The sequence below is a fragment of the Oncorhynchus gorbuscha genome, unplaced genomic scaffold, assembly GCF_021184085.1.
Source record: "Oncorhynchus gorbuscha isolate QuinsamMale2020 ecotype Even-year unplaced genomic scaffold, OgorEven_v1.0 Un_scaffold_6231, whole genome shotgun sequence".
Taxonomy (NCBI): Eukaryota; Metazoa; Chordata; class Actinopteri; order Salmoniformes; family Salmonidae; genus Oncorhynchus; species Oncorhynchus gorbuscha.
The window spans coordinates 1-19,225 of NW_025749883.1; the positions used below are offsets into that span (position 1 = coordinate 1).

Below are 19,225 nucleotides of genomic sequence, written 5' to 3' on the forward strand. Positions count from 1 at the left end.
ACCCAGGTCGACCCATGCAGTTTCTATATAATACGTAGTATTTCTGGGTTCACCTTGTACTCCCAGAGGTCTCTGAGGTGGTTCTGCACCCAGGTCGACCCATGCAGTTTCTATATAATACGAGGTATTTCTGAGTTCACCTTGTATTCCCAGAGGTTAGAGGTGGCTACACCCAGGTCGACCCCATGCAGTTTCTATATAGTACGTAGTATTTCTGGGTTCACCTTGTACTCCCAGAGGTTCTGAGGTGGTCGACCCAGGTCTACCCATGCAGTTTCTATATAATACGTAGTATTTCTGGGTTCACCTTGTACTCCCAGAGGTTCTGAGGTGGCTCGACCCAGGTCGACCCATGCAGTTTCTATATAATACGTAGTATTTCTGGGTTCACCTTGTATTCCCAGAGGTTCTGAGGTGGCTCGACCCAGGCAGTTTCTATATATACGTAGTATTTCTGGGTCTCACCTTGTACTCCCAGAGGTTCTGAGGTGGCTCGACCCAGGCAGTTTCTATATAATACGTAGTATTTGGTCCTTCTGTAGCTCAGTTGGTAGAGCATGGCGCTTGTAACGCCAGGGCAGTGGGTTCGATTCCCGGGACCACCCATACGTAGGAATGTATGCACACATGACTGTAAGTCGCTTGGATAAAAGCTGTCTGCTAAATGGCATATATTATTATTATATTATATTATTATATTATTTCTGGGTTCACCTTGTACTCCCAGAGGTTCTGAGGTGGCTCGACCCAGGCAGTTTCTATATAATACGTAGTATTTCTGGGTTCACCTTGTACTCCCAGAGGTTCTGAGGTGGCTCGACCCAGGCAGTTTCTATATAATACGTAGTATTTCTGGGTTCACCTTGTATTCCCAGAGGTTGGATGTCATAAGGTGAATGCACCAATTTGTAAGTCGCTCTGGATAAGAGCGTCTGCTAAATGACTTAAATGTAATGTAAATGTAGGTTCTGAGGTGGCTCGACTCCAGGCAGTTTCTATATAAATACGTAGTATTTCTGGGTTCAAATTTTTGTACTCCCAGAGTGTCTCCGAGGTACAGTAATCTCAGGCAGTTTCTAAGTATAATGCAGGCTTCTGGGTTCACCTCAGCCCCAGAGGTTCTGAAAGTGGCTCGACCGGTGCATTTCTATATAAATACGAGTATTTCTGGGTTCACCTTGTACTCCCAGAGGTTCTGCAAGAGGCTTTGACCCCCAGTTCCTTGATCCTCTCCAGTTCAAAGCCATCATCGCTCTCTCCTGTGGGCCTGGCCGCTCTGGGTGTTATAGGAGCTCTGGTCAGCTCCTCATCACCGAGCATCAACAATAACCTGAGAGATATATCATAAAAGCCACAAATAACCAGGACAGAACTATAGTTCTCCATGTTAACTCATCAATACCCAACATCAACAATAACCTGAGAGATATATCATAAAGCCATTAAATAACCAGACAGAACTATAGTTCTCCATGTTAACTCATCACTACCTAACATCAACAATAACCTAACCATGAAAGAAAGAGAGGAAGCGAGGAGACAGAGAGAAGAGCGAGAGACCGAGACACACAGAGAGCGAGAGAGACCGACAGACAGCCAGAGAGCAGAGAGACCGACAGACACAGAGAGCGAGAGAGACCGACAGACACAGAGAGCCAGAGACCGACAGACAGAGAGCGAGAGACCACAGACACAGAGAGCGAGAGAGACCCGACAGACACAGAGAGCTAGAGACCGACAGACACAGAGAGCGAGAGAGACCCACCGGACACAGAGAGCGAGAGAGACCAATTCCGACACAGAGAGCGAGAGAGACCCACCACAGAGAGCGAGAGAGACCGACCCACACAGAGAGCGAGAGAGAGACCCACACACAGAGAGCGAGAGAGAGACCCACCGACACAGAGAGCGAGAGAGACCCACCTACACAGAGAGCCAGAGAGACCGACCGACACAGAGCGAGAGAGACCGGACCGACACAGAGAGAGCGAGAGAGACCGACAGACACAGAGAGCAGAGAGACCGACAGACACAGAGCGAGAGAGACCGACCGACACAGAGAGCGAGAGAGACCGACCGACAGAGAGAGAGAGAGAGACCACCGACAGAGAGAGAGAGAGACCGACCGACACAGAGAGAGAGAGAGAGAGAGACCGACCCACCGACAGAGAGAGAGAGAGACCGACACAGAGAGAGAGACCGACACAGAGAGAGAGACCGACCGACACAGAGAGAGCGAGACCGACACAGAGAGAGAGAGACCGACACAGAGAGAGAGAGACCGACAGAGAGAAAGAGACCGACACAGAGAGAAAAGAGAGACCGACACAGAGAGAAAGAGAGACCGGGATTACAGAGAGAAAGAGAGACCGCCACAGAGAGAAAGAGAGACCGACACAGAGAGAGAGAGACCGACACAGAGAGAGAGAGAGACCGACACAGAGAGAGAGAGACCCGACACAGAGAGAGAGAGAGACCGACACAGAGAGAGAGAGAGACCGACACAGAGTTTGAGACCGACAGACACAGAGCGAGACCGACAGACACAGAGAGCGAGACCGACAGACACAGAGAGCTTGTATCGACAGACACAGAGAGCGAGACCGACAGACACACAGAGAGCGAGACCGACAGACACAGAGAGCTTAGACCGACAGACACAGAGAGCAGACCGACAGACACAGAGAGCGAGACCGACAGACACAGAGAGCGAGACCGACAGACACAGAGAGCGAGACCCGACAGACACAGAGAGCGTGACCGACAGACACAGAGAGCTTGTGACCGACAGACACAGAGCGAGACCGACAGACACAGAGAGAGCGAGACCGACAGACACAGAGAGCGAGACCGGCCAGACACAGAGAGCGAGACCGACAGACACAGAGAGCGAGACCCACAGACACAGAGCGAGACCGACAGACACAGAGAGCGAGACCGACAGACACAGAGAGCGAGACCGACAGACACAGAGAGCGAGAGAGACCGACAGACACAGAGAGCGAGAGAGACCGACAGACACAGAGAGCGAGAGAGACCGACCGACACAGAGAGCGAGAGAGACCGACCGACACAGAGAGCGAGAGAGACCGACCGACACAGAGAGCGAGAGAGACCGACCGACACAGAGAGCGAGAGAGACCGACCGACACAGAGAGCGAGAGAGACCGACCGACACAGAGAGCGAGAGAGACCGACCGACACAGAGAGCGAGAGAGACCACCGACACAGAGAGCGAGAGAGACCGACCGACACAGAGAGCGAGAGAGACCGACCGACACAGAGAGCGAGAGAGACCACTGACACAGAGAGCGAGAGAGACCGACCGACACAGAGCGAGAGAGACCGACCGACACAGAGAGCGAGAGAGACCACCGACACAGAGAGCAGAGAGACCGACCGACACAGAGAGCGAGAGAGAGACCGACCGACACAGAGAGCGCAGAGAGACCGACCGACAGAGAGCGAGAGAGACCGACCGACACAGAGAGCGAGAGAGACCGACCGACACAGAGAGCGAGAGAGACCGACCGACACAGAGAGCGAGAGAGACCGACCGACACAGAGAGCGAGAGAGACCGACCGACACAGAGAGAGAGAGAGAGACCGACCACAGAGAGAGAGAGAGAGACCGACAGACACAGAGAGAGAGAGAGACCGACAGACACAGAGAGAGAGAGACCGACCGACACAGAGAGAGAGAGAGACCGACCGACAGAGAGAGAGAGAGACCGACCGACACAGAGAGAGAGAGAGACCGACCGACACAGAGAGAGAGAGACCGACCGACACAGAGAGAGAGACCGACCGACACAGAGAGAGAGAGAGAGACCACCGACACAGAGAGAGAGAGAGAGACCGACCGACACAGAGAGAGAGAGAGAGACCGACCGACACAGAGAGAGAGAGAGACCGACCGACACAGAGAGAGAGAGAGAGACCGACCGACACAGAGAGAGAGAGAGAGAGACCGACACAGAGAGAGAGAGACCGACCGACACAGAGAGAGAGAGACCGACCGACACAGAGAGAGAGAGACCCACCGACACAGAGAGAGAGAGAGAGACCGACCGACACAGAGAGAGAGAGACCGACCGACACAGAGAGAGAGAGACCGACCGACACAGAGAGAGAGAGACCGACCGACACAGAGAGAGAGAGACCGACCGACACAGAGAGAGAGAGAGACCGACCGATACAGACAGAGAGAGAGACCGACCGGACACAGAGAGAGAGAGACCGAGAGAGACAGAGAGAGAGAGACCGAGAGAGACAGAGAGAGAGAGACCGACACAGAGAGAGAGAGACCGAGAGAGACAGAGAGAGAGAGACCGACACAGAGAGAGAGAGACCGAGAGAGACAGAGAGAGAGAGACCGAGAGAGACAGAGAGAGAGAGAGACCGACAGACACAGAGAGCGAGAGAGACCGACCGACACAGAGAGAGCGAGAGAGACCGACCGACACAGAGAGCGAGAGAGACCGACCGACACAGAGAGCGAGAGAGACCGACCGACACAGAGAGCGAGAGAGACCGACCGACACAGAGAGCGAGAGAGAGACCGACCGACACAGAGAGCGAGAGACCGACACAGACAGAGAGCGAGAGAGACCGACCGACACAGAGAGCGAGAGAGACCGACCGACACAGAGAGCGAGAGAGACCGACCGACACAGAGAGCGAGAGACCACCACAGAGAGCGAGAGAGACCGACCGACACAGAGAGCGAGAGAGACCGACCGACACAGAGAGCGAGAGAGACCGACACAGAGAGCGAGAGAGACCGACCGACAGAGAGCGAGAGAGACCGACCGACACAGAGAGCGAGAGAGACCGACCGACACAGAGCGAGAGAGACCGACAGACACAGAGAGCGAGAGAGACCGACAGACACAGAGAGCGAGAGAGAGACCGACCGACACAGAGAGAGAGAGAGACCGACCGACACAGAGAGAGAGAGAGACCGACCGACACAGAGAGAGAGAGAGAGAGACCGACCGACAGAGAGAGAGAGAGAGAGACCGACCGACACAGAGAGAGAGAGAGAGAGACCGACCCACAGAGAGAGAGAGAGAGAGACCGACCGACAGAGAGAGAGAGAGAGAGAGAGACCGACACAGAGAGAGAGAGACCGACACAGAGAGAGACCGACCGACACAGAGAGAGCGAGACCGACCGACACAGAGAGAGCGAGACCGACAGAGAGAGAGAGAGAGACCGACACAGAGAGAAAGAGAGACCTGACACAGAGAGAAAGAGAGACCGACACAGAGAGACAGAGAGACCGACACAGAGAGAAAGAGAGACCGACAGAGAGAGAAAGAGAGACCGACACAGAGAGAAAGAGAGACCGACACAGAGAGAAAGAGAGACCGACACAGAGAGAAAGAGAGACCGACACAGAGAGAAAGAGAGACCGACACAGAGAGAAAGAGAGACCGACACAGACCGACACAGAGAGAGAGCGAGACCGACAGACACAGAGAGAGAGCGAGACCGACAGACACAGAGAGCGAGACCGACAGACACAGAGAGCGAGACCGACAGACACAGAGAGCGAGACCGACAGACACAGAGAGCGAGACCACAGACACAGAGAGCGAGACCGACAGACACAGAGAGCGAGACCGACAGACACAGAGAGCGAGACCGACAGACACAGAGAGCGAGACCGACAGACACAGAGAGAGAGCGAGACCGACAGACAGAGAGAGAGCGAGACCGACAGACACAGAGAGAGAGCGAGACCGACAGACACAGAGAGAGCGAGACCGACAGACACAGAGAGAGAGCGAGACCGACAGACACAGAGAGAGCGAGACCGACAGACACAGAGAGAGAGAGAGACCACACGACACAGAGAGAGAGAGAGACCGACACAGAGAGAGAGAGAGACCGACACAGAGAGAGAGAGAGACCGACACAGAGAGAGAGAGAGACCGACACAGAGAGAGAGAGAGACCGACACAGAGAGAGAGAGAGACCGACACAGAGAGAGAGAGAGACCGACACAGAGAGAGAGAGAGACCCACACAGAGAGAGAGAGAGACCGACACAGAGAGAGAGAGACCGACACAGAGAGAGAGAGAGACCGACACAGAGCGAGAGAGAGCGAGAGAGAGAGAGAGCGAGAGAGAGAGAGACAGAGCGAGAGAGAGAGAGACAGAGCGAGAGAGAGAGACAGAGCGAGAGAGAGAGAGAGACAGAGCGAGAGAGAGAGAGACAGAGCGAGAGAGAGAGAGACAGAGCGAGAGAGAGAGAGACAGAGAGAGAGAGAGAGACAGAGCGAGAGAGAGACAGAGCGAGAGAGAGAGAGACAGAGCGAGAGAGAGAGAGACAGAGCGAGAGAGAGAGAGACAGAGCGAGAGAGAGAGACAGAGCGAGAGAGAGAGACAGAGAGAGAGAGAGAGACAGAGCGAGAGAGAGAGAGACAGAGCGAGAGAGAGAGAGACAGAGCGAGAGAGAGAGAGACAGAGCGAGAGAGAGAGAGACAGAGCGAGAGAGAGAGAGACAGAGCGAGAGAGAGAGACAGAGCAGAGAGACAGAGACAGAGAGAGAGAGAGACAGGTTTGAGAGAGAGACAGAGCCAGAGAGAGAGACAGAGCGAGAGAGAGAGACAGAGCGAGAGAGAGAGACAGAGCGAGAGAGAGAGACAGAGCGAGAGAGAGAGACAGAGCGAGAGAGAGAGACAGAGCGAGAGAGAGAGACAGAGCGGGAGAGAGAGAGACAGAGCGAGAGAGAGAGACAGAGCGAGAGAGAGAGACAGAGCGAGAGAGAGAGACAGAGCGAGAGAGAGAGACAGAGCGAGAGAGACAGAGCGAGAGAGAGAGACAGAGCGAGAGAGAGAGACAGAGCGAGAGAGAGACAGAGCGAGAGAGAGACAGAGCGAGAGAGAGACAGAGCAGAGAGACAGAGCGAGAGAGACAGAGCGAGAGAGAGACAGAGCGAGAGAGACAGAGCGAGAGAGAGACAGAGCGAGAGAGAGACCGACAGGACCGACAGACACAGAGCGAGAGACCGACCGACAGACACAGAGAGAGAGAGAGACCGACCGACAGACACAGAGAGAGAGAGAGACCGACAGACACAGAGAGAGAGAGAGACCGACAGACACAGAGAGAGAGAGAGACCGACCGACACAGAGAGAGAGAGAGACCCACTGGACACAGAGAGAGAGAGAGAGACCGACGACAGAGAGAGAGAGAGAGACCGACCGACACAGAGAGAGAGAGAGAGAGACCGACCGACACAGAGAGAGAGAGAGACCGACCGACACAGAGAGAGAGAGAGACCGACCGACACAGAGAGAGAGAGAGACCGACCGACACAGAGAGAGAGAGAGAGAGAGAGACAGACACAGAGAGAGAGAGAGAGAGAGAGACAGACACAGAGAGAGAGACCGACACAGAGAGAGAGACCGACACAGAGAGAGAGACCGACACAGAGAGAGAGACCGACACAGAGAGAGAGACCGACACAGAGAGAGAGACCGACACAGAGAGAGAGACCGACACAGAGAGAGAGACCGACACAGAGAGAGAGACCGACACAGAGAGAGAGACCGACACAGAGAGAGAGACCGACACAGAGAGAGAGACCGACACAGAGAGAGAGACCGACACAGAGAGAGAGACAGACACAGAGAGAGAGACAGACACAGAGAGAGAGACAGACACAGAGACAGAGACCGACAGAGAGACAGACCGACACAGAGAGACAGACCGACACAGAGAGACAGACCGACACAGAGAGACAGACCGACACAGAGAGACAGACCGACACAGAGAGACAGACCGACACAGAGAGACAGACCGACACAGAGAGACAGACCGACACAGAGAGACAGACCGACACAGAGAGACAGACCGACACAGAGAGGCAGACCGACACAGAGAGAGAGACAGAGAGAGACAGAGAGAGAGACAGAGAGAGAGACAGAGAGAGAGACAGAGAGAGAGACAGAGAGAGAGACAGAGAGAGAGACAGAGAGAGAGACAGAGAGAGAGACAGAGAGAGAGACAGAGAGAGAGACAGAGAGAGAGAGAGACAGAGAGAGAGAGAGACAGAGAGAGGGTTCTTTATAGACAGAGGTCCAAGCCCCAGGCGTTCCAACCAGAAAAGAACCGTACACAAACATTCCTCACCGTCCATTAACGTTCTCCTGTAGGAAGGGTTCTTTATAGACAGAGGTCCAAGCCCCAAGGTGTTCCAACCAGAACAGAACCTCCTCCGGCGTCCATTTTGACACAGGCTTACTGACCAAGAGGTCATGGACTCCATCTCCACTGGACCAGTGGTACACCAGAAACATCACCTGGTAGGAGAGACACAGATAGGAGAGAGGAGAGACGTGAGACAGGTAGGAGTGAGGAGAGACGTGAGACAGGTAGGAGAGAGGAGAGATGGGTAGGAGAGACACACACAGATAGGAGAGACGTGAGACAGGTAGGAGAGACGTGAGACAGGTAGGAGAGACAGAGAGAGAGAGGAGAGACGGGTAGAGAGACGTGAGACGGGTAGGAGAGAGGAGAGACGGTAGGAGAGAGGCGAGACGGGTAGGGAGAGACGGGTAGGAGAGACAGGTAGGAGAGACAGGTAGGAGAGACGGAGACAGGTAGGAGAGACGTGAGACAGGTAGGAGAGACGTGAGACAGGTAGGAGAGACGTGAGACAGGTAGGAGAGAGAGAGACGGGTAGGAGAGAGGCGAGACGGGTAGAGAGAGGAGAGACGGGTAGGAGAGAGGTAGACGGTAGGAGAGACGGGTAGGAGAGACAGGTAGGGAGAGACAGGTAGGAGAGACGTGAGACAGGTAGGAGAGACGGAGACAGGTAGGAGAGACGGAGACAGGTAGGAGAGACGGGAGACAGGTAGGAGAGACGGAGACAGGTAGGAGAGACGTGAGACAGGTAGGAGAGACACACAGATAGGAGACGGAGACAGGTAGGAGAGACGTGAGACAGGTAGGAGAGACACACAGATAGGAGACGTGAGACAGGTAGGAGAGACGCGAGACAGGTAGGAGACGCGAGACAGGTAGGAGAGACGCGAGACAGGTAGGAGAGACGCGAGACAGGTAGGAGAGACGCGAGACAGGTAGGAGAGACGCGAGACAGGTAGGAGAGACACACAGATAGGAGACGGAGACAGGTAGGAGAGACGTGAGACAGGTAGGAGAGACACACAGATAGGAGAGACACAGGTAGGAGGAGAGACCGTAGGAGAGAGGAGAGACAGGTAGGAGAGACAGAGAGGAGAGACGGGTAGGGAGAGACGGAGACGGGTAGGAGAGAGAGAGACGGGTGAGAGAGGAGAGACGGGAGAGAGGAGAGACGGTAGGAGAGACGAGAGACAGGTAGGAGAGAGACAGGAGACGCGAGACAGGTAGGACAGACGCGAGGAGACGCGAGACAGGTAGGAGAGACGCGAGACAGGTAGGAGACGCGAGACAGGTAGGAGAGACGCGAGACAGGTAGAGGGAGACGCGAGACAGGTAGGAGAGACGCGAGACAGGTAGGAGAGACGCGGGACAGGTAGAGAGACGCGAGACAGGTAGGAGAGACGCGAGACAGGTAGGGAGAGACGCGAGACAGGTAGGAGAGAGACGCGAGACAGGTAGGAGAGACGCGAGACAGGTAGGAGAGACGCGAGACAGGTAGGAGAGACGCGAGACAGGTAGGAGAGACGCGAGACAGGTAGGAGAGACGCGAGACAGGTAGGGAGAGACGCGAGACAGGTAGGGAGAGACGCGAGAGACAGGTAGGGAGAGACGCGAGACAGGTAGGGAGAGACGCGAGACAGGTAGGAGAGACGCGAGACAGGTAGGAGAGACGCGAGACAGGTAGGAGAGACGCGAGACAGGTAGAGAGAGACGCGAGACAGGTAGGAGAGACGCGAGACAGGTAGGAGAGACGCGAGACAGGTAGGAGAGACGCGAGACAGGTAGGAGAGACGCGAGACAGGTAGGAGAGACGCGAGACAGGTAGGAGAGACGCGAGACAGGTAGGAGAGACGCGAGACAGGTAGGAGAGACGCGAGACAGGTAGGAGACGCGAGACAGGTAGGGAGAGACGCGAGACAGGTAGGAGAGACGCGAGACAGGTAGGAGAGACGCGAGACAGGTAGGAGAGACGCGAGACAGGTAGGGAGAGACGCGAGACAGGTAGGAGAGACGCGAGACAGGTAGGAGAGACGCGAGACAGGTAGGAGAGACGCGAGACAGGTAGGAGAGACGAGACAGGTAGGAGAGACGAGACAGGTAGGAGAGACGCGAGACAGGTAGGAGAGACGCGAGACAGGTAGGAGAGACGCGAGACAGGTAGGAGAGACGCGAGACAGGTAGGAGGAGACGCGAGACAGGTAGGAGAGACGCGAGACAGGTAGGAGAGAGACGCGAGACAGGTAGGAGAGACGCAGAGACAGGTAGGAGAGACGCGAGACAGGTAGGAGAGACGCGAGACAGGTAGGAGAGACGCGAGACAGGTAGGAGAGACGCGAGACAGGTAGGAGAGACGCGAGAGGTAGGGAGAGACGCGAGACAGGTAGGAGAGACGCGAGACAGGTAGGAGAGACGCGAGACAGGAGGAGACGCGAGACAGGTAGGAGAGACGAGACAGGTGGTGGGAGAGACGCGTAGACAGGTAGGAGAGACGCGAGACAGGTAGGAGACGCGAGACAGGTAGGAGAGACGCGAGACAGGTAGGAGAGACGAGACAGGTAGGGAGAGACGCGAGACAGGTAGGGAGAGACGCGAGACAGGTAGGAGAGACGCGAGACAGGTAGGAGAGACGCGAGACAGGTAGGAGAGACGCGAGACAGGTAGGAGAGACGCGAGACAGGTAGGAGAGACGCGAGACAGGTAGGGAGAGACGCGAGACAGGTAGGAGAGACGCGAGACAGGTAGGAGAGACGCGAGACAGGTAGGGAGAGACATGAGACAGGTAGAGAGACGCGAGACAGGTAGGAGAGACGCGAGACAGGTAGGGAGAGACGCGAGACAGGGTAGGAGAGACGCGAGACAGGTAGGGAGATGCAGACAGGCAGGAGAGAGACGCGAGACAGGTAGGAGAGACGCGAGACAGGGTAGGAGAGACGCGAGACAGGTAGAGGGAGCCGAGACAGGTAGGAGAGACGCGAGACAGGTAGGAGAGACGCGAGACAGGTAGGAGAGACGTGAGACAGGTAGGAGAGACGCGAGACAGGTAGGAGAGACGCGAGAGAGACGCGAGACAGGTAGGAGAGACAGACAGGGAGAGACAGCGAGACAGGTAGGAGAGACGCGAGACAGGTAGGAGAGACGCGAGATGGGGTAGGAGAGACGCGAGACAGGTAGGAGAGACGCGAGACAGGTAGGAGAGACGCGAGACAGGTAGGAGAGACGCGCGAGACAGGTGGGAGAGACGCGAGACAGGTAGGAGAGACGCGAGACAGGTAGGAGAGACGCGAGACAGGTAGGAGAGACGCGAGACAGGTAGGAGAGACGCGAGACAGGTAGGAGAGACGCGAGACAGGTAGGGAGAGAGCGAGACAGGTAGGAGAGACGCGAGACAGGTAGGAGAGACGAGACAGGTAGGGAGAGACGCGAGACAGGTAGGGAGAGACGCGAGACAGGTAGGAGAGACGCGAGACAGGTAGGAGAGACGCGAGACAGGTAGGAGAGACACACAGATAGGATAGACGTGAGACAGGTAGGGAGAGACACATAGAGGAGAGAAGTGAGACGGGTATGAGTGAAGTAGACAGTAGGAGAGAGAGGAGAGACGGGTAGGAGAGAGGAGAGACGGGTAGGGAGAAAGGGGAGACGGGTAGGAGAGAGGGGAGACGGGTAGGAGAGAGGGGAGACGGGTAGGAGAGAGGGGAGACGGGTAGGAGAGAGGGGAGACGGGTAGGAGAGAGGGGAGACGGGTAGGAGAGAGGGGAGACGGGTAGGAGAGAGGGGAGACGGGTAGGAGAGAGGAGAGAGGGAGAGGAGAGAGGTCAGGTTACAGACAGGTGTGAGACGGGCATATAGGTGAGACAGGCATAGAGGTGAGAAACAGACAGAGCGAAACAGAAAGTCAATTCCCACTAGTTTCGCACATACTAACATGAAGCATTCAGACTGTCATTCAAATAAAGACAGACAGACAGACAGACAGACAGACAGACAGACAGACAGACAGACAGACAGACAGACAGACAGACAGACAGACAGAGACAGACAGAGACAGACAGTTATTCCCTCTTCAGGAGGGAGGAGAGAGACAGTCAGACAGACACAGACAGACAGTTATTCCCTCTTCAGGAGGGAGGAGAGAGACAGTCAGACAGACACAGACAGACAGTTATTCCCTCTTCAGGAGGAGGAGAGACAGTCAGTCAGTCAGACAGACAGTCAGACAGACAGACAGACAGACAGACAGACAGACAGACAGACAGACAGACAGACAGACAGACAGACAGACAGACAGACAGACAGACAGACAGACAGACAGACAGACAGACAGACAGACACAGACAGACAGACAGACAGGACTGCCACGCAGAAAGATATACACAGACGTTGCTCTCTTACTGCCACATGATCAGAACAAATAGACAAACCACACACACTGTGACCCTTCAACTTTGACCATTTCTGCAACACAGAGAGAAAAGTCAGCTGACACACACACTACAATCACTCCTGTCCCCCCCACACTACAATCATTCCTGCCCCCCCCCACACTACAATCATTCCTGTCCCCCCCACACTACAATCATTCCTGTCCCCCCCACACTACAATCATTCCTGTCCCCCCCACACTACAATCATTCCTGCCCCCCCACACTACAATCATTCCTGCCCCCCCCCACACACTACAATCATTCCTGTCCCCCTACACACACTACAATCATTCCTGTCTCCCCCTTTACAATAATTACAATCATTCCTTGCCCCCCCACACTAAGCAATCATTCCTGCCCCCCACACTCAATCATTCCTGCTCTCCCACACACTACAATCATTCCTGTCCCCCACACACTAAGCAATCATTCCTGTCCCCCCACACTACAATCATCCTGCCCCCACACTACAATCATTCCTGCCAATAATAATACTCACAATCATTTTCCTGTCCCCCCACCCACTACAATCATTCCTGTCCCCACACACTACAATCCTGTCCCCCCCACACACTACAATCATTCCTGTCCCCCCCACACACTACAATCATTCCTGTCCCCCACACACTACAATCATTCCTGTCCCCCACACTAAAATCGTTTCCTGTCCCCCCACACTACAATCATTCCTGTCCCCCCCACACTACAATCATTCCTGTCCCCCCACACTACAATCATTCCTGTCTCCCCACACACTACAATCATTCCTGTCCCCCCACACACTACAATCATTCCTGTCCCCCCCACTACAATCATTCCTGTCCCCCCCCCCACACTACAATCATTCCTGTCCCCCACACACACTACAATCATTCCTGTCCCCCCTCTCCACACTACAATCATTTCATATTTCACACACTACAATCATTCCTGTACCCCCCACACACACTACAATCATTCCTGTCACTCCCCACACTACAATCATTCCTGCCCCCCACTACAATCATTCCCCCCCCCCCACTACAATCATTCCTGTCCCCCCCTCACACTACAATCATTCCTGTCTCACACTACAATCATTCCTGTCCCCCCCCCACTACAATCGTTTCCTGTCCCCCCCCCACGGCAGTCGTCCCCCCCACACACTTCAATCGTTCCTGTCCCCCCCACACACACTACAGTCGTTCCTGTCCCCCCCCCACACACTACAATCATTCCTGTCCCCCACACACACTACAATCATTCCTGTCCCCCCTACACACTACAATCATTCCTGTCCTCCCCCACACACTACAATCATTCCTGCCCCCCCACACTACAATCATTCCTGTCCCCCCCCACACACTACAATCATTCCTGTCCCCCCACACTACAATCATTCCTGTCCCCCCCACACACTACAATCATTCCTGTCCCGACTTCACACACTACAATCATTCCTGTCCCGACCCCCACACACTACAATCATTCCTGCCCCCCACACACTACAATCATTCCTGCCCCCCCCACACTCCAATCATTCCTGCCCCCCCCACTACAATCATTCCTGCCCCCCACACTACAATCATTCCTGCCCCCCCACACTACAATCATTCCTGCCCCCCCACACTACAATCATTCCTGTCCCCCCACACTACAATGATTCCTGTCCCCCCCCACACTACAATCATTCCTGTCCCCCCCACACTACAATCATTCCTGTCCCCCCCCACACTACAATCATTCCTGTCCCCCCCACACACTACAATCATTCCTGCCCCACACTACAATCATTCCTGTCCCCCACTACAATCATTCCTGCCCCCACTACAATCATTCCTGTCCCCCACACTACAATCATTCCTGCCCACACTACAATCACTCCTGGCTGACTCCTTCCCCGTTGACCTCTCCCCATCAAACCCCCTCCTCTGACCTCTCCCCATCAAACCCCTCCCCTCTCTCTCTGACCTCTCCCCATCAAACCCCCTCCCTCTCTCTGACCTCTCCTCATCAAACCCCCTCCTCTCGCTCTCTGACCTCTCCCCATCAAACCCCCTGACCTCCCCATCAAACCCCTCTCTCTCTGACCTCTCTCTGACCTCTCCCCTCTATCAAACCCCTCTCTCTCTCTGACCTCTCTCTGACCTCCCCATCAAACCCACTCTCTGACCTCTCTCTCAGACCTCTCCCCATCAAACCCCTCCCTCTGACCTCTCCCCATCAAACCCCCTCTCTCTCTGACCTCTCCCCATCAAACCCCTCCCTCTCTCTGACCTCTCCCCATCAAACCCCCTCCCTCTCTCTGACCTCTCCCCATCAAACCCCTCCCTCTCTCTGACCTCTCCCCATCAAACCCCTCCTCTCTCTCTGACCTCTCCCCATCAAACCCCTCCTCTCTCTGACCTCTCCCCATCAAACCCCTCTCTCTCTGACCTCTCTGACCTCTCCCCATCAAACCCCCTCTCTCTGACCTCTCCCCATCAAACCCACTCTCTCTGACCTCTCCCCATCAAACCCACTCCTCTCTGACCTCTCTGACCTCTCCCCACCAAACCCACTCTCTCTGACCTCTCCCCATCAAACCCACTCTCTCTGACCTCTCCCCATCAAACCCCCTCCCTCTCTGACCTCTCCCCATCAAACCCCTCCCTCTCCCCATCAACCCCCTCCCCTCTCTGACCTCTCTCCATCAACCCCCTCCCTCTCTCTGACCTCTCCCCATCAAACCCCCCCTCTCTCTGACCTCTCCCCATCAAACCCCCTCCCTCTCTCTCTGACCTCTCCCCATCAAACCCCCTCTCTCTGACCTCTCCCCATCAAACCCCCTCTCTCTGACCTCTCCCCCATCAAACCCACTCCCTCTGACCTCTCTGACCTCTCCCCACCAAACCCACTCTCTCTGACCTCTCCCCATCAAACCCACTCTCTCTCTGACCTCTCCCCATCAAACCCACTCTCTCTGATCTCTCCCCATCAAACCCCCTCCCTCCCTCTCTCTGATCTCTCCCAAACCCCCTCCCTCCCTCTCCCAAACCCCCTCCCTCCCTCTCTCTTACCTCTCCCAAACCCCCTCCCTCCCTCTCTCCTCCCTCTCCCAAACCCCCTCCCTCCCTCTCTCCTCCCTCTCCCAAACCCCTCCTCTCTCTCTTACCTCTCCCAAACCCCCTCCCTCCCTCTCTTACCTCTCCCAAACCCCCTCCCTCTCTTACCTCCCTCCCTCTCTCTTACCTCTCCCAAACCCCTCCCTCTCTCAAACCCCCTCCTCTCTCTTACCTCTCCCAAACCCCCTCCCTCTCTCTCTTACCTCTCCCAAACCCCTCCCTCTCTCTCTTACCTCTCCCAAACCCCTCCTCTCTCTCTCTTACCTCTCCCAAACCCCCTCCCTCTCTCTCTCTTACCTCTCCCAAACCCCTCCCTCTCTCTCTCTTACCTCTCCCAAACCCCCTCCCTCTCTCTCTTACCTCTCCCAAACCCCCTCCCTCTCTCTCCCAAACCCCTCCTCTCTCTCTCTTACCTCTCCCAAACCCCCTCCCTCTCTCTCTCTTACCTCTCCCAAACCCCCTCCCTCTCTCTCTCTACCTCTCCCAAACCCCCTCCCTCTCTCTCTCTTACCTCTCCCAAACCCTCCTCCCTCTCTCTCCCAAACCCCCTCCCTCCCTCTCACCTCTCCCAAACCCCTCCCTCTCTCTCACCTCTCCCAAACCCCTCCCTCTCTCTCACCTCTCCCAAACCCCCTCCCTCTCTCTCACCTCTCCCAAACCCCTCCCTCTCTCTCACCTCTCCCAAACCCCTCCCTCTCTCTCACTTCTCCCAAACCCCCTCCCTCTCTCTTACCTCTCCCAAACCCCCTCCTCTCTCTCTTACTCTCTCCCAAACCCCCTCCTCTCTCTTACCTCTCCCAAACCCCTCCCTCTCTCTTACCTCTCCCAAACCCCTCCCTCTCTCTTACCTCTCCCAAACCCCTCCCTCTCTCTTACCTCTCCCAAACCCCCTCCTCTCTCTTACCTCTCCCAAACCCCTTCCTCTCTCTTACCTCTCCCAAACCCCTTCCCTCTCTCTTACCTCTCCCAAACCCCCTCCCTCTCTCTACCTCTCCAAAACCCCTTCCTCTCTCTTACCTCTCTCCCAAACCCCTTCCCTCTCTCTTACCTCTCCCAAACCCCTCTCTCTCTTACCTCTCCCAAACCCCCTCCCTCTCTCAAACCCCCTCCCTCTCTTACCTCTCCCAAACCCCTCCCTCTCTCAAACCCCCTCCCTCTCTCTTACCTCTCCCAAACCCCCTCCCTCCCTCTTACCTCTCCCAAACCCCCTCCCTCCCTCTTACCTCTCCCAAACCCCTCCTCTCTCTCTTACCTCTCCCAAACCCCTCCCTCTCTCTTACCTCTCCCAAACCCCCTCCCTCTCTCTTACCTCTCCCAAACCCCTTCCCTCTCTCTTACCTCTCCCCAAACCCCTTCCCTCTCTTACCTCTCCAAACCCCCTCCTCTCTTACCCCTCCTCTCTCTTACCTCTCCCAAACCCCTCCCTCTCTCTTACCTCTCCCAAACCCCCTCCCTCCCTCTTACCTCTCCCAAACCCCCTCCCTCTCTCTTACCTCTCCCAAACCCCTTCCCTCTCTTACCTCTCCCAAACCCCTTCCCTCTCTCTTACCTCTCCCAAACCCCCTCCTCTCTCTTACCTCTCCCAAACCCCTCCCTCTCTCTTACCCCCTCCCTCTCTCTTACCTCTCCCCAAACCCCCTCCCTCTCTCAAACCCCCTCCCTCTCTCTTACCTCTCCCAAACCCCTTCCCTCTCTCTCTACCTCTCCCAAACCCCCTCCCTCTCTCTTACCTCTCCCAAACCCCCTCCTCTCTCAAACCCCTCCCTCTCTACCTCTCCCAAACCCCTCCCTCCCTCTTACCTCTCCCAAACCCCTCCCTCTCTCTTACCTCTCCCAAACCCCCTCCCTCTCTTACCTCTCCCAAACCCCTCCTCTCTCTTACCTCTCCCAAACCCCTTCCCTCTCTCTTACCTCTCCCAAACCCCTTCCCTCTCTCTTACCTCTCCCAAACCCCCTCCCTCTCTCTTACCTCTCCCAAACCCCTTCCCTCTCTCTTACCCCCTCCCTCTCTCTTACCCCCTCCCTCTCTCTTACCCCTCCCTCTCTCAAACCCCCTCCCTCTCTTACCTCTCCCAAACCCCCTCCCTCTCTCAAACCCCCTCCCTCTCTCTTACCTCTCCCAAACCCCCTCCCTCTCTCTTACCTCTCCCAAACCCTCCCTCTCTTACCTCTCCCAAACCCCTCCCTCTCTCTTACCTCTCCCAAACCCCTCCCTCACCTCTCCCAAACCCCTCCCTCCCTCACCTCTCCCAAACCCCCTCCCTCCCTCACCTCTCCCAAACCCCCTCCCTCACCTCTCCCAAACCCCTCCCTCTCTCTTACCTCTCCCAAACCCCTCCCTCCCTCACCTCTCCCAAACCCCCTCCCTCCCTCACCTCTCCCAAACCCCCTCCCTCTCTCTCTTACCTCTCCCAAACCCCCTCCCTCTCTCTTCTTACCTCTCCCAAACCCCTCCCTCTCTCTCTCTTACCTCTCCCAAACCCCCTCCCTCTCTCTCTCTTACCTCTCCCAAACCCCTCCCTCTCTCTCTCTACCTCTCCCAAACCCCCTCCCTCTCTCTCTTACCTCTCCCAAACCCCTCCTCTCTCTCTCTTACCTCTCCCAAACCCCTCCCTCTCTCTCTCTTACCTCTCCCAAACCCCCTCCCTCTCTCCTCTCTTACCTCTCCCAAACCCCCTCCTCTCTCTCTCTTACCTCTCCCAAACCCCCTCCCTCTCTCTCTCTTACCTCTCCCAAACCCCCTCCCTCTCTCTCTTACCTCTCCCAAACCCCTCCCTCTCTCTCTCTTACCTCTCCCAAACCCCCTCCCTCTCTCTCTTACCTCTCCCAAACCCCTCCCTCTCTCTCTCTTACCTCTCCCAAACCCCCTCCCTCTCTCTCTCTTACCTCTCCCAAACCCCTCCCTCTCTCTCTCTTACCTCTCCCAAACCCCCTCCCTCCTCTCTCTTACCTCTCTCAAACCCCCTCCCTCCTCTCTCTCTTACCTTCTCTCAAACCCCTCCCTCCCTCTCTCTTACCTCTCCCAAACCCCTCCCTCCTCTCTCTTACCTCTCCCAAACCCCCTCCCTCCCTCTCTCTTACCTCTCCCAAACCTCCTCCCTCCTCTCTCTCTTACCTCTCCTAAACCCCCTCCCTCTCTCTTACCGCGACACAGGTGAGTGCAGTGGGAACTCCAGAGAAGAACCCTCCTGCTCCTCTACCAGGACTGGTCTTGGGGATTCCTCTGGCTGCCTGATCACCATACCTACAGACAGGTTACACACAGACAGACAGGTTACAGACAGACAGACAGGTTACAGACAGACAGGTTAGACACAGACAGACAGGTTAGACACAGACAGACAGGTTAGACACAGACAGACAGGTTAGACACAGACAGACAGGTTAGACACAGACCGGTAACAGACATGCTACAGACAGGTAACAGACCGGCTACAGACATGCTACAGACCGGTAACAGACATGCTACAGACCGGTAACAGACATGCTACAGACCGGTAACAGACATGCTACAGACCGTAACAGACATGCTACAGACCGGTAACAAATATGCTACAGA

General features: G+C 55.7%; 1 long non-coding RNA gene across 1 annotated transcript; it reads right to left on the reverse strand.

Moving 5' to 3' along the window:
• Window positions 1–1,271: 1,271 nt before the first annotated feature.
• On the reverse strand, window positions 1,272–18,843 carry LOC124029404. The gene is made up of 3 exons (XR_006837762.1): window positions 18,811–18,843; window positions 8,145–8,314; window positions 1,272–1,330 (listed from the first exon to the last, which is right to left on the reverse strand). It is a non-coding gene; the product is annotated as an uncharacterized LOC124029404 (long non-coding RNA).
• Between the last annotated feature and the right edge of the window lie 382 nt (window positions 18,844–19,225).